Source organism: Protopterus annectens, chromosome 1.part1, assembly GCF_019279795.1.
Source record: "Protopterus annectens isolate FY-2018-M chromosome 1.part1, PAN1.0, whole genome shotgun sequence".
Taxonomy (NCBI): domain Eukaryota; kingdom Metazoa; phylum Chordata; order Ceratodontiformes; family Protopteridae; genus Protopterus; species Protopterus annectens.
The window spans coordinates 1,680,897,939-1,680,914,874 of NC_056726.1; the positions used below are offsets into that span (position 1 = coordinate 1,680,897,939).

Here is a 16,936-nt window from a genome sequence, read left to right on the forward strand (position 1 = left end):
CATCAGATTTTGTTATTCCTTCCATGGGAAGAATGTTCCAGCCAATGTCAGACCACACTCCACCAGAGCTACAGCCACCTCTACAGCATTCTTAAGAGGGGTGCCTACAAAAGACATTCTAGAAGCTGCTACATGGAGCTCCGTGCATACATTCTCCAAACACTACAATCTCCCTTTATACTCCAGATCCAGAGCAGGCTTTGCTTTGGCAGTCCTGCAGGGTTTGATTGCCACACCATCTCTTTCCTAGAGCATTCCTCCTCCCCCAGCTAAGCTATGGTATTCAACCCATATGTTATGACTGCAGTTGCATTCTTGAAGGACATAGTACAGTTTTGTACCTACCATAAATGTAGATGTCCGATAGATATGCAACTGCAGTCGGATTTTCTCTCCCTCCATACCCCTCTATGCCTTGGGTCCACTCCTATCCCTGTTTCTCTTAGCTGGGGATATCTGTTATGGTGTATCTGTTTATTGCTTACTTATTTGAGTGGAATCCTGTTTTTGTCTTCCAATTTGATTACAGCCTTCCTTGGAGGGCACCTGGCATCTGGGGCAAGAAACACTGAAGAAAATGGCGTCGGCTGATGCTTATATACTCCAGCCGCTCTGACGTCGGAGAGAAATGCGACATCAGCCGACGTCGGATCCAGACTTTGGAATCCGGCCGACCGAGGGCTGCCTGAGGCAGGACAACCCATATGTTATGACTGCAGTTGCATATCTATCGGACATCTACATTTATGGTAGGTACAAAACTGTACTTTTTAGAGGAGGAATGAGATTTAAAGGAGAGCAGGAATTGTATAAATGGTGAATATTCTGTATAGAAGATATGTGATGTATGTTAACTGAAAAAGTCAGTATGGTTTTTCATTTACGTAAATGTATGATTGCATGTCATAAGTTCAAATTTAATAAATGTTTCTTGCCTTAGAGAGACTAGATGGAGGTTATGTAAACTTGAAGTACAAAATGGTGATGTAGAGGATGGAGTGTGGTGAACCTGTTAAACTAACAGACTGCATTACTAATTGTTGCTGTAACAAAACAAAACTCCCTATGCATTGGTGTTTCCAAGGTGGTAGTTGTAAGGGAAGAAAAGTAGGAAATAGTTAAAACTAAAAATAAGAAAGATATTGGGGGTTATGAAGAGTGGGACAAAAGTTAGTCACAAATCAGAGTGCAGGAAATAACCCAGAAAATGGAAATAGGAAAGCAATATAAAGCGAGCTAGGAAGTCTGCCAAGTGTGCGAGAGCAAAATGCAGAGCAAATGAGAGAATATTATAGCAAAAGCTACAAGAAATAGATAATGGAAAGAATTGGCAGAAAGAATAGCCCTGGAAAACTTAACCAATAATTCAAAGGTAGTTGAAGCTTTGACTGCTCTATTATATATCCCTGTTTCTACTTCCTGATGCCTTAAAGTGAGAAAAGGTTCAAAATGAAGAGGTGAGGAAGTTTGAACATATCCTAGAGGAATTTAGGAGATATGAGTATCTATACAGAGTAGAAAACGATATACTAAAGAGGAACAAGATGCAGAAAGGAGGGACATGGAGTATAGTAGTATTGATGAAATAGGAAGCCTAGAGTTTATGAAATTGGTAGCAATGCGAGTAGTAGTAGTAGACATGAATAGTGTAAAGAAATATAAATCACTAGAAATGGACAGGATCCCAATAGAGGTGTGGGGAAAAGACCAAGAATTTTGGCAGGAAATTGATCAAAGTTGGCCAATGTGTACTCATTCCTGCTCCCCCACCCCACCCCCAGAGGAAATCATCCCCCATCTTTGAAACGAGACTGTAATAGTTAACCACATAGAACGTAATGACCCCTTTTTACCATTGTCATACCAACCAACTTCTGTCCTAAGCCACAATTATAAATGCTAAATGTTAGTTATGGCAAACAGGTTAACTAAGCAAAAGACAAGGCTGATACTTGAAGAACAAACTGAATTTTTAGGGGAGAGGAGGACAGCAGATAATATAATGAGATCACTGCTGATACAGGATGCACAACAGACAGAGAATGACTTGACATTTTTTTCCTTAAATGTGTAAAAATCATTTGACCAGGTAAGATGGTGATATCCATTTAAAATATCCGGGAGGCGGGGCTCCTCCAGCAGTGGGTGAGTATGCTAGAAAGGATATGTAAATCATAAAAGGCAGGAATCAAAACAAGGTCTTGATTGTATGAGGTGATAGAATTAGAGAGAGGAAAGAGACAGGGGTGCCTGCTTTCCCTTTTGTTGTTTGCACTTTATTTAAAGCCCCTGGCTTAAAACATGAAGGAGTCGACTATAAATGATTACAAGTGTTTAGATAGAGGTAGAAGATTACAGTGTACACAGATAAGGTGCTTTTAACAATAACAAAACCAAATTAAGATCTAAAATTGTATGGCAGGATTTTGGTAGAATGTGTGGATATAAAATTAACTTGGAAAAGACACAGGCTATAAGGTTAAACATTTATTTGGCATTTATTTACTAGGATAGTCCGTCTGGGTTACATAACCGGTTTTCAGCGGAGGCCCAAGGTGAAAAGCTCCACATTTATAATTTGGTTCCATGTACTATACAGTTACTTATATAAGAATACACTGAATATTTACTGAATATTTATATATAACATGGTTCCTTTACCAAGAGGAAATGAAGAGAAGCACAGGGTTTATGGAGGAAGGTAGCAAAGTGCTTAGGAATCTGGTTTTACAGTACGGTGGAAGGATTAGTGGGAAGACATAAGACAAAATGTATGAGAAAATGAGGGAACTAATAGAGAAGAGGGAAATATCTTAAATTAGACCTGGACCAAAGAGGTGGTGCAACCATACATTATATATAGATATATAATGTATGCATGCATATTTTTGTGTGTGTGTAGATATATATATATATATATATATATATATATATATATATATATATATATATATATATAAAAAATGGGTCTGCATTTTATCGAAAATACCGTACAAGTAAATAAAAAAAAAACACTCTAAACACAATTATGTGGGGGGGGGGGGTAAGCCCCCCATGCACCCCTCACTTTAATATTCTCACTCCGAGATCGCACTACACTGCGCAAAACTGAAATATTCCCTTATCCCCACTGTACCACGATCTCAGCAGGAGTTTGATTAGTTGTACATCAACACTACACATTGATGTGCAACTAACGTTATATGCAAACTGCATGTTTTTTTTTTTTGGTTTTCTTTAGCGAAAGTGCATTTTCGATAAAATGTAATTTCGCTAAAGTGGCTTCACAAAAGTACGGTTCAATGAACTGTACTTTCAATGTTACAACTAGGACCCATGTTAAGTTGTCAATCTCTCCTTCATTCTTGCTGGATGGGTTCGGAGCCGATCCTCGGCTCCGACTCGGCACTTGCTTTAGCTCGAGAACTCCTTTTACCAGCTCGAGGCAACCCTATATCCCATGATGCAAGGCGGAACTACCCCAGATCTCGTTTGCCGCTTAGCGAAAGAGGTCTCCTTTGCCAGCTGAGGTAAGTTTTTTCTTGTTAAAGAAGAAAAAGTTCAGTTAGGGGTTTATTTTTTCCCTTTAGTGTTAGATTAGCCTGTACTTAGTTACAGCCCACCCTATTCCCTTCCTTTTAAACTTTTATAATAGTTTTCAGTTTAAAGTTTTAGTCAGGCCTAGTTCCCCAAGTTATTCCCTTCCTGTGTGTCTGTGTAGGGATTAAGTTGTGTGTTTGTGGGGACTGTTTGTGTCTATCCTTTTTAGGATGTCTAGGGAAGGCAAGGTCTCAGGCTTCAAGAAGTGTGACCAGTGCTGTCAGAAAATGTCCCTGACAGACGGTCACACTTCTTGTGTGTATATCCTGGGGCCTTTGCACCTGCAGGACTCCTGTGCGTTGTGTCATGCTTTTAGCCAGAGAGTCCTGCAGGAAAGGAGGAACAAATTAATCCTCCAAGGTTTACTTAAACCTGAAGGTTCTCCTCCTAAGCCAGGGGCAGGAAAACCTCTTAAGCCACCGAAGGCTCAGGCTACAGTGTCCAAGCCTCCTCCAGTGGCTCCGGCTGGAGTCGATACTTCTTCTGTTAGAGTAGTGGGTTCGGTGCCGGCCGGCTCCGATACCCTGACTACTGTGGCCTTGTCTGCTCCGGCTGGAGCCGACACTTTATCCAGCATCGGAGCCGAGATATCCTCGGCTCCATCTGGGGTTCAAGGGACTTCGCCCGATGGCTTCGACCGTAAGAGATCCCGGTCCCCTTCGATACGGTATTCACTGCCCGGGGTCTCCTCTTTTGTCGGAGCGGAGCCATCGGAGCCGATCTTCGAGATCTTCCAGGCTGTCTGACCACGATTTGGAGAGGTTGGTAAGCAGGCTGTTGAAGTCTCAGGCACTGGCCCAAATGCTCCATAGCCCGTCTCAACAGACTTCGGCTATAGCCCAAATTCTTGAGATTCCTCCTCCGACTCCACACCAGAGTTCGGAGCCGGAGCTTCTTGGGACAGCGACTGTTTCGATGCTGGAGCCGATACATCCTTTGGCTCCGTCATCTTCGGCTCCGATCTCCTCCTTGAGACCTTCCTTGGAGGGATCCGGTCGTCGGGTTTCCACTGTCGGCTCCGAGGGGGCTAGTGGCATCGGACCCTTGTCCGACCCGCTCTCCTCTCGGGCTTCGGCTTTGGTAAGCTCGGCGCCGACATAGGCCTCGGAGCCTTCTCTCTCCTTGGAGCCGACCATTCCTGTTTCTTCGGAGCGGGTGTGTTCAGGTCTCCCGGGAAGAGGAGCCTTTGAGGTGATGAGGAGTGTCCTGGCCTCTGAGCCTGGTCAACGGTCTATCCCTCTAGCTCCTCCCTCATCAGTGCCTGCAGATGCCTCTTGCCAGCCTCTTGCTCTCAGGCCCAGGGATCCATCGCCCCAGGTTTCCCCACTGGGAATTTCCTCCTCTTCCGAGGTTTCTCCTGACCCTGCAGGGGAACCCCTCGGAAGAGGACGGTAAGAGGAAACACACAGACTCCCTGAGTCTACTACATCTGATACCGACTTAGATGAGTCGGAGGGTTCCCCACGGTCCCCTCTGAGGATGTCTCATTTTCAGACATCCTTGAGCTCCTCAAACAGAGGGGAATTGGCCTCCATTGACCCTCCGAGGATGAGTCGGTATACCTGGAGGCTTTGGATCCCGACCTCCACCTCCTGGGTGTCTCCGCCTTCGACCCACTCAAGCAGGTAGTGGCTCGGAAGGCGTGGCTCCAGATTCTGTGGAACCTGTCCCCAGGAGACCATCCAAGTTCATCACGGCCCCTTCGGATAAACAGTTCCTGTCCAAAGGTGTCTCTGTGGATGCTATGGTGGTAGCGGCCACTAAGAAGGAACTGGCGGATCCTTCAGTACCTGTCCATCCTCCTAATAAGGATTCTAGGACCATGGACAGGTATGGAAAGTGGATGTTTTCTTCAGCGACCTTTGCTATGCGTTCGCTGAATTACCTTTGTCACTTCACCAGGCTTCAACGAGATATTCTCAAGGAACTGGGAGTAGTCGTCCAGGATCCTTCTGCTGCTGGGGCTCAGGAAAAGATTGCCTCTCAGCTTGCTATCCTGAATTCTATATCTAACTCCTCCATGCGGCTCATATCTTATGCGGCCGATGGAGCGAGCAGGGCCGCAGGCACAGGTGTTGCTCTTAGACGCCAAGCCTGGATGCGGCTGTGTAATTTTTGGACCCCTTTAAGGCCCTTCACCAACACCCCCTTTGACGGTTCGGCTTTGTTCGGACCTCAGGTGAAGGATACTTTGACCAGATGTGAGCAGGACGGTAAAACTCTTTCTGCCGTTGGAGTCCAGTTTTCCACTCCTTCTAGACCATATCCCAAGGGTCAGAAGGGGGGGAAGATGTGGTTCCGTAAAGCCCAAGGAGCTACACCGGACACACGTGGTCAGTTTACCCCCAGAGGCAGAGGGGGTAACAATAATAGATGCCACCCTAGAGGCAGGGGGGGTCCTCAGAACCAGGGCAACAGGGAGTCTCTTCCTGAGAAGCCCTTTCAGCATCCCTGAGGTGTTGCCCGACTGTCCACCCTTGGAGGCAGTCGGGGGAAGAATTTCGCTGTACCCAGTAGCCTGGCAATCCCTATCACAAGAGAAGTGGGTACAGTCGATCATATCCGAGGGTTACAAAATCCCTTCAAAGGTTTCCTGCACCTCTACAATCCCTTCCAGACATCTCACCCGGTCAAAGGGATTTGGCAAGACAGGAAGTTTCAAAACTCCTGGAAAAAGAGCCATCCAAACAGTGCCGCAGACCAAGTAGGATCCGCTTCTACTCAAGATTCTTTTGGTCCCCAAAAGGACGGGAGATTGGAGACCAATACTAGACCTAAACAGACTAAACAAGTCTGTCAGAAAGGCAAGATTCGGATGGTCACGCTGCAATCCATTCTGCCCTTTCTGGGCAAGGACAACTGGATGTGCTCTATAGACCTTCAAGATGCGTACTATCACATAAAGATTCACAGACGCTCCAGAAGGTTTCTCCGCTTTCGGCTGGGAGCCAGTCATTACCAATTCAGAGCACTGCCCTTTGGCCTCACTTCAGCCCCCAGAGTGTTCACCAAATGCATGGCAGTGGTCACAGCTCATCTGAGACGTCGAGGATTCCAGGTGTTTCCTTATTTGGACGACTGGCTCCTCTCCGCCACCTCCAAGCATCAGCTTCTTGGGTCCAGAGACTACACCCTACAGCTTTGCAAGAGTCTACGAATTTCGGTAAATTTCGAAAAATCCTCTCTGCTGCCTTGCCAATCTATCACCTTTATAGGCGCAGAGTTAAATATCACAAAATGTTAGCCAGGCTAACAGATCAAAGGATTCTGGACATCCAGAAATTTGTTCAGCTTCTGTTACAAAGCAACAAGATCAAAGCCAGGTTTGTCTTGAAAGTTCTAGGCCTAATGGCTGCAGCCATTGTTCTTCTTCCACTGGCTCGCCCACATGCGCCTCCTGCAGTGGATGTTATTCACGCAGTGGTCGTACTACGATCTGCCCATGAGACACGAAATCTTGGTGACACAGTCGTGCAGGGCTCATCTACGATGGTGGATATCTTCCCTCTTCTTCATCAGGGCCGACCCTTTGTTCCCTCCTCCAGTTGCCACAGTCACCACGGATGCCTCTCTGATCGGGTGGGGGCATTATCAGGGCAGGATGGTCCACGGACGTGGCAACCCATAGAATACCACCTGCACATAAATGTCCTGGAGATGAGAGCAGTGCTTTTAACGCTGCAAGCCCTCGACGACTTTCTTCCCACAGGGACTATTGCAGTACAGACGGACAACATGTCCGTGGTCTGGTACATCAACAAACAGGGCGGAACCAGGTCCTATCCCTTATGTCGAGAAGCTCTCAGACTTTGGCAATGGGCGATCTCTTCTCAGCGGTTTCTGATAGCAATGCACATCCCCGCAGGTCCAACCTATTGGCGGACAGGCTAAGCAGATCTATTCTGATGCCTCACGAGTGGTCTCTCAATCAATCTGTAGTGGATCAGATTTTTCTGAAGTGGGGCACCCTTGTTGCGATCTTTTCGCTACCCTCAAAACAGCAAGTGCCCAGATTACTTCACACTATTTCCTCTTCCAGGCCAACCCTTGAGAGACTCTCTAACCCAGGATTGGCCTCGGGACTTCTTTATGCTTTTCCTCCTTTCCATTGATTCCACAAGTCATTCAGAAAGCCACCGCTTTGAGAGCCAAATTGATCCTCATTGCTCCATATTGGCCTCGACAAATTTGGTTTCCGCCTCTACATCATCATCTTCTGGTGCAGCCCTGGCATCTGGACCCAGTTCCGGATCTTTTGATCCACCAGTCGGGTCAGCAGCACCGGCCATTCATTCTCTCAACCTCACTGCTTGGTTGCTCCACTTCCTTCCCTAGCCAGGCTACCAATGATTTCTGACTCAGTCAGAGACATTTTAGTGTCTTCTTTAAAGTCGCCCACTAGAACTGTTTATGCTAGCAAGTGGCAACGTTTTCGATTTGGGCAAACGCCAGAAATATTGATCCTTTTACCGCTCCTGTACATTCTGTTTTGGATTTCCTGGCGGAGGTTTTTCATTCGGGATCTTGGCCATCTACAGTCAAAGTACAACTGGCTGCTATTTCCAAGTATCATGTTGGCTTGCATGACAATAACATCATGTCTCATAGGTTATGCAAAGCCTTTTTAAGAGGAGTTTTTCTCCTAAAACCGCCTGTGAAACATCCTCCTCCGCAATGGGATCTAAACTTAATGTTGGCATCCCTAATTCTACCTCCTTTCGAACCGCCTGCTACGTGTTCGTTAAAGTTATTGACGTGGAAAACTATATTTTTGCTGGCTGTTAATTCTGCAAGAAGAGTTTCTGAGATTCAGGCCCTCTGTATTCATTCACCTTATCTGGTTTTTCATAAGGATAGGGTTTCGCTCAGAACTAACCCTTCCTTTCTTCCCAAGGTTGTATCTCAAACCAATATTAACCAATCTATTGATCTACCAGTTTTCTTTCCTAACTATTCTGACAGAGCTGAACAGAAGCTGCATTTTTGGATGTTCATCGTCAGCTCAGGTACTACTTGCATAGGACTAAACAAATTAGAAAATCAGACCAATTGTTTGTCTCCTATGCAGAAAACAGGTTAGGTCTTCCAGTTTCTAAAGTGACCTTATCTAGATGGTTGACTTCCACCATTTCCTATGTGTACTCTCTAAGGGGCAAACAACTATCTTCTAAGCCAAAAGCACATTCGACCAGGAGTCTATCCACTTCTGTAGCCTTTCAGGATAGACTTCCCATTGACACTATTTGTGCAGCAGCTACTTGGGCCACGCCTCATACCTTTGTGTCTCATTACAAGTTGGATTTGGCCTCCAGAGATAGGGCCAGTTTTGGTTCCACAGTTCTCAAGAGTCTGTTCCATTGAGCCACCCGGGATACAGGTGCTAGGGACGCTGTCCCATCCAGCAAGAATTAAGGCGAGATTGACAACTTAACATTTAGAAGTTATGTACCTACCATAACGTTCCATGTTAGTTGTCTTCTCGCCTTCTTTCTTAAGCCCTCCCTCCTTCCCTGGCCTGGACAGATCTTGGAGAGTTCCTATTAGATTGCTTCCTCTGGAGCATTGTTATGAGGACTTCTTTTAGGAACCATGGTTCCTAATTATGTTAGGATAAGTCTTTAGCAGGGTCAGTTAGCTGCCAAATGAGATCTGAGGTAGTTCCGCCTTGCATCATGGGATATAGGGTTGCCTCGAGCTGGTAAAAGGAGTTCTCGAGCTAAAGCAGTGCAGTCGGAGCCGAGGATCGGCTCCGAACCCATCCAGCAAGAAAGAAGGCGAGAGAAGACAACTAACATGGAACGTTATGGTAGGTACATAACTTCTAAATATATATATATATATATATATATATATATATATATATATATATTTTTTTTTTTCTCATGTATATCAGTGTAGGTTTACTGTTAAATTCCCGAAACTGCTTCGGTTGACCAGTCAAAAGGTTGATCCTGAATGACAAATTTGCACTGTCGCATAGGCAGAAAACTCGAAATGGAATACATTGGCTCCCAGAGTTTGATGTATTCGACATAAGAGGTGACGTCAGTCACCGACGCTGTGTAGCTAACCATACCATGACTTTCCACTGTCAACAGTATATATATTTTGCTGTTTAGCAAGGGGGCAAACCGCTCTGTACCACCCATGGGGGTTGCGCCCCCACGCCCCCTGTAAATTATATGTACCAACTCTGAGATCGCACTACACTGAGGAGATGGGCTAATTTCCCATTCCTCACTGAACCACAATCTCCATGCACAATGCTAAACTCAGAAAATTGAACTACACTACTCACTCGCTGTAGTGTAGTTGATGTTCTCTGGTTCAGCACTCTACCCACTTGAAAACTGCCTTTCGACCACATGCCGGTCAACCAAAGCAGTTTTGGGAATGTAATAGTAAACCATATATGTATACGTGTGTTTTATTTATTTATATATGTATGTATATATATATATATATATATATATGTGTGTGTGTGTGTGTGTGTGTGTGTGTGTGCATGTTTGTATGTGTATATATATATATATATATATATATATATATGTATATATATATATATGATTGTGTGTGTGTGTGTATATATATATATATATCTATATATATATATATATATATATATACAGATAAATAGATATATATACATATCTATACACACACGCATCTCAAAATTGTCCAGAAGTTGTATCCAAGGGAAGTGAGTATAGCTTCCCCTTGGAAAGGAGGAATAACAAGGAACTTGCTTGTAATTATATATAATATGGATGGATCTACTTTAGTAGATCAAAATAACATATAACCGAAATTTAAAATGCCAAGACTATAACATCGAAAGGTTACAAGACCAAGAGTTCAGAAAATCAGAACATAGAAGATCGAACCAGGTATATATACTAAACAGAGATTGCAGTACAGTGAGGATCAGGAAGTCTACCAGTCCTCCTCACTGTAGTGTGATTTTGGAGTTGGTATATATAATTTGCAGGGGGTGTTAGGGGTGCAAGGGGGCTTACCCCACTGCAAAAAAATTAAAAGAAGTTAGTTATACTTGTAAATTATATATACCATCTCCGAGATCGCACTACAGTGAGGAAAAGGGTGGATTTCCAGATCCTGACTCTGCAGCAATCTCTTCTTAGAATGTGTACCTGGTTCAGTCTTCTGCACTCTGTTTTGTAACCTTTCGATGTTATTGTCTCGGCATTTTAAATTTTGTTTGTCTTAATTCGGTCTACTAAAATAGGTATATATATATATATATATATATATATATATGTACACACACACACACACATATATATTCATATATGTATAAACATTTATATATATATATATATATATATATATATATATATATATATATATATATATATATATATATATGGATTCCTATTGTACTTCAAAATTGTAATAGGAAGCCTTACTTCTGCGAAAGTTCACTTTAAAGAAAGTGAAATTTTGCTTAAGTGCACTTCACCGAAAACACCGCAGCACATAAAAAACAAGCTATGTCCTCCACAATGGTGCGTTAGTCACGGACCTTAGGGTTTGGGCACGGGTTAGGGTAAGGGGATAGTTAGTAAAGCTATCCCCTTACCCTAACCCATGTCCTAACCCTAAGGTTCGTGACTATTACACCATAGTGGAGGGCATTGCTATGTCTTTCACTGTGCTGCAGTCGTCACGGACCTTAGAGTTAGGGCATGGGCCATGGTAAGGGATAGCCATATGGGCTATCCTCTTACTGTGACCCGTGTCCTAACCCTAAGGTCCGTGTGTACTGCACAAAAGTTCAGTACAACACCCATTTATTGTACTGAACTTTGCGTAAGTGCACTTATGATTAAGTGCACTTTCGCTGCAGTGAGCATTCCATGCACTATTTCGAATTAGTGAAAATTCGATCTAGTGTATGGAACCCATATATATATATATATATATATATATATATATATATATATATATATATATAGATATATATATAGATATATAGATATATATATATATAGATATATAGATATATATATAGATATATATACACACATATTTTCATATATATATATATATATATATATATATATATATATATATATATATATATATATGTATGTTGCTGCAGTATATTTATCTGATTCAGATCTTTTGGAAATATCCAAGGGAGAGTTAAATGCAGAAAGCTGAGCCAGATGCTAAGAAACTGTATGGGGAGATGGAAGGCCAAGAACTAGCTGGAAAACTGAAAATTCAGATAGAGAAAGGGGTACACTGGAGGTCCCCGAAAGACTACTACTAGGCTTGTAGAGTAGCAAATACGATGAGGTTGACAGCTTGTAAGCACAATTCAGATTGGAAGCAAATGATAGAAGTACAGAGTGTAGAAATGAGAAGGGGAACAGAGCTGCTGTGGATTCTACTAGGTGAAACGAATGAGTGAATTGAAATGTCAGTTGTAGAAGGAACAAAAAAGATTACCGAAATATGGAAGGATAGGAAGGTAATAAACTGGAGAGAGGTGCTACCCACGGGGAGTAAAACAGAGAAAAAAATGGACAATAACTTGGAGATAGAGGAAGACGGAGGATGAAGTGAAATAATGGCCACAAATAGAGGAGAGACCACCAAAATTTGAGTGGAAATATAGGAGAGGTGGATCGCCTCCCAGAAAAAAATGATTTGAGACTGTCCTGGTGAGGTGGCAGCATATGACAAAAAGAAGCTGGGAGGAGGTAATACCTAGAATAAATGACAGAGGGCTGGAGTTAAGCCTGTTGAAACAGGTTGAAAACATAAGCATTAGAAATTTGTAAGGACCCAGGAATAGAGATAATGAAGAGGGTTAAAGAGGGATGGGAAAAATACAGTACCAGCAGTAGGAGTAAATATAGCTACATAGGTATGCAACCCAAAGCTTGGAGGCTCAGAATCTTTGCATTGCAGTGTGTTCGCCAATATGTGTATACCCGTTTAGTTAGCAAAGATGTTCACAATTCTATCTGATAATTGCTGCACATGGGGAGAGAGGTACATTGTGGACACAAATTTTGGGAAGGCACAACATTAGGGTACTATAAAGATGGGTTAGGAAGAAGGTTCTGCACATTATGGAACAAGTACTTGGTATTGACAAAACAAGTATTCTTATTTGGATATGGCATGCAAGTGATAGATATAAGAAGCTGATAGGTATGCTAGTTTAAGGCAGTCACCAAAATATGGAAAAGAGAGAGTCCACCGACAGTAGAGGTGCTGAGGATTATATGAAAACTGACAATAACATGGAAGTGAAGGAGTAGATGATAAAGTGAAATATTGGCCACAAATACTAAGAGTAACTACTGACAGTATTCTTTTTTCATCCTGTTATCGATCCATCCATCCATTCACAACCCTTTTTTCCCATTTATATCTTTTGAATTTATCATTGTATTTGTATAAGTTTACACTATATGAACCGTAGTTGAATTTATTACTTGGTTAATATGTTCTGTATTTGGTTTTGTAATAAACTTTGTTTAGCTGTAACTATATTTTGTCAATGTAGAGTTTTTCTCCCTAGGCCTCTGCTGAAAACAGGATATTATCCCAGTATGACTTTCCTAGTAAAAAAAAAAAAAAAAAAGTCAAATAAAACTAATTGTAAGATACCTCAATCCGAAAAAACAGATTGATAATATTAGAGGAAATAAAATTTACAAACTTAAATGGAGGATATGAGATTAAAAGGTGAACAATGCAGGTAATATGGGGTTTGTAAGTAGATGATGGGTAAAAAAAATGAGAGGTAGTTAAGTAATATCTAAAGAAATGGTTTAATAAGTAGGCAAGTGCTTTCACAAATACATTTATTTGTGAAAGCGCTTACCTACTTATTAAACCAGTTTATATCCTGTCTGATGAATTTTCTGCTTATTTTTATCGAATTTTTACTGAACTTCTATTGGACTTTTTGCTGTGAGCTGCTGAAAGCATTATTTGTGGACATTTATCTTGTTTTTTTGTACCTGTCAGCAGCTCCTTTCTTTGTGGATTTTGATTCTTTAATACCTAAAGAAGTTGAAGATTATAAAGAGCACAGGGGTGGAAGTGGACCTTCTTGAAAAATCATGAAGTAAAAAAAATTATTGGAGTATAAAAGGAAAATGTTAACCATAGTACCTTTGGAACATATAACTGGTACCATATTATTAGGAATGCCAAGGTACATTTACTATAGACAAGAAATGTGATATGTTAAATGTCATGTAGTGTAACATTTGAAAAATAGGTTATTAAAAACATTTGAAAAACTTAAATGTGTTTACCTGTTCCAGTGACCTCAGATCTAATGTAATAACTGTATTTAATGTCATCCATGGTTTCCTTTTTGCATTTGATATCTGCTCACTACATTGATGGCATCAGAGCAGCAATTTAGTGAACATGTTTAGGCACTTATCATAAACATTTAATTTAACTAAGGTAAAATGGAGCAGTTCTGTGTTATGTCTGAGCTTCAGCTTCTCTGTATAATGTTTTCAGTAAAAACTGTCTTTAAGTTCACAGTTATTGCCAAGTGTCCTGTGTAATTTTGCATATATTCGGTACGGGAAGGATCATGGAGCAGTGCCTTTTTTCAGCTTAATTACATGCACATTGTGCTTCTCTAGTTTTACTTCAAAGAGGTCTGGTATTGCTGGCACAGGACTGAAGTAAACTTGGGTCCTGCAAGACTTTATTTTGAAAATTAACTTTTATGATGAGTGTCTTGGTAAGCTGTCCGTGAAATTAGCTTAACAGCATAGTGAAGGCCATCCTTACTTCCCTGGGATGAAGATGAGCATAATTTAGAGATTTTTTTTTCCAAAAAGACTTTAAGCTTTTATAGTCAAATATGTATAAGACAATTTATTAGAATAATGTGGCATTTGTAAAGTGTGGAGAAATTCTACACAAGTGCTTTAGCATGCAGTGTATGCTACCATAATATGAACTGTGCTTTGGTATTTTTTTTATAATTATAAAGTTTATACAAGTCTTATAATAATGGTTACTTGGCTGAAATTCCTCCTTTCTCTTGGATTAACTACAAAGGAGTGCAATAAGCTGTTGAATATAGGCATGTGTGGTTAAACAGAACTGCATTAGTTAAAATAAATGTTTGATAGTGCCTAAACATGTTCACTAAATTGCTGCTTTGATACCATCAATGTAGTGAGCAGATATGAAATGCAGAAAGGAAACCATGGATGACATTAAATACAGTTATTACATTAGATCTTTAAGGTCACTGGAACAGTTAACACATTTAACTGTACGCGTCTTAAGACAGAAGTGGCAAACTTCACGACACCCATGCTGACGGACAATTGAGGTACGACTGTTCAATCCTATACAGTTGCACTTTATAAGCACTTAACACGAGTGCATGGATCGTGCACGATGCTATCCTCCAAAAAAAGGAAGCCAATCTGATAGTCCCCTGCCATAAACAGAGTACACCAGAAGAAAGAAACTGTTGCAAAAAAGAGTAAAATCCCATGATTGGAGGAACTCCTCCGTGGTCAGCCTGAGTAAGAAGCTGAGATCCCTCATAAAATCCTCCAAAGCTATTTATGAAAACAAAATCACCACTGATTCTAAAGACAGCCACAAAGCATTCTATAGCTATTCCAAGACTCTCAATGGCAACAGTCAAATCTGCTCTGAGTTACAGCACAATGGCACAAAATATACAGAATCAACTGACATTGCCAACATCCTGGCAGATAGGTTCAGTGCTAACTCCCCCCCCCCCCATCTCCAAAAGGGTCCATTTCTATATCGGAAGAATGCAAAGTTCCTGTAATCACGGCTGCACAGGTAAAAAGCACACTCTCCAAAGCCAAGAACACAGCATCCATGGGACCTGTCAACATCCCAGGCTGCATTCTACATGAACTGCAGAACGAACTGGCACCCCACATAAGTACCATGTTCAGTCATAGCCTCACCTCAGGCTTTGTGCCCATTGAATGGCACACAGCAACGGTTTTCCCACTCCACAAAGGGGAAGCCACCAAGGGCCCCGGGAACTACTGCCCCATTATCCTGACGAGCCTGGTCTGCAAGGCTATGGAACGTATCATCATGGAACTTATAAAGAGTGACATTGGTAATCTCCAAACTCTGGACCCTACCCAGTTTGGGTTTGTAAAAGGCAGATCATGCCTCCTAAACCAGGTAGACTTCTTTGAAGCGGTCACCAAAGTCATAGATGAGGGTAAGGTGGTTCACACAGCCTACCTAGATCTCGCCAAGGCTTTCAACACCATCCCCCACTCTGGAATTATAGATGAACTCCCTAAACTAGGTATAAATCCTAATGTCACAAGATGGGTTACCAAATGGCTCACTAACAGAACCCACACTGTGAAAGTAGCAGAGACTAAATCCAACTTCAGACCAGTGACAAGTTGAGTAGCACATGGTTCAGTCCTAGGTCCTCTCTTGTTTGGTATCTACTTCTCTGAAGTGCAGGCTAACACAGAAGGTCTTTGGCTAACAAAGTTCGCAGATGACTGCAAACTAGGAGCCATAATCAAAACTCCTAACGATGTGGACATCCTACAAAAGGGCCTCACTGAGACAGATGCCTGGTGTCAAAGCCATGGCCTCAAGCTCAGTGCCAAAAAGTGCATTGTCATCCCTTTTGGTAAAAACTCTGTACCCATGAACTACCACATAGGCGGTAGTCTATTTAACACCGAAAGTGTGATAAGAGACCTTGGGACACAGGTGGACAGTAGTCTCTCTTTTGATAATCACATTGCCACAGTAGTCAGGAAATCCTTCTATGAGGCACACCTCATCACAAAAGGTTTCTCATCCAGGAAAAAATAGGTCATTGTTCCCCTCTACTCATCACTCATTAGACCCATTATAGAGTACAACGCCCCTTTTGGTATGTACCTCACAAGACATCTACAACAACTGGAAAGGCCACAGAAATACCTCACAAAGAGGATTACCGGCCTCAAGCTAATACCCTACGCAGACCGTCTCAAAAAACTCCAGCTTTACTCTGTCGTATATCGCCTGCTCAGAGGTGATCTCTGCCTAACATACAAAGCTATGTCAAACCCAGAGCTGTTGGACATGCTCCACTTAAAGAAATCCCAATCCCTCTGAGCTACATGCTCTAGGGACCTATACCTTGTTACCACAATAAACAGAACATGCTGGAGGGATAGATTCCTGTCCCAGTGGCTTCTCATACTCTGGAACAAACTACCTATCTATATCAAACAAAGCCCCTCATTAGCACTCTTCAAGAAAAATCTTGATGATTGGATGGGAGATAGGAAAATTCATCCCA

At 42.1% G+C, this 16,936-nt stretch overlaps 1 protein-coding gene across 1 annotated transcript in view; it reads left to right on the forward strand.

Moving 5' to 3' along the window:
* The window catches only part of CEP85 (centrosomal protein 85), a 2,011,196-nt gene that overhangs the window by 1,018,376 nt on the left and 975,884 nt on the right, over positions 1-16,936 (forward strand). The gene's annotated exons all lie outside the window — the stretch shown is intronic.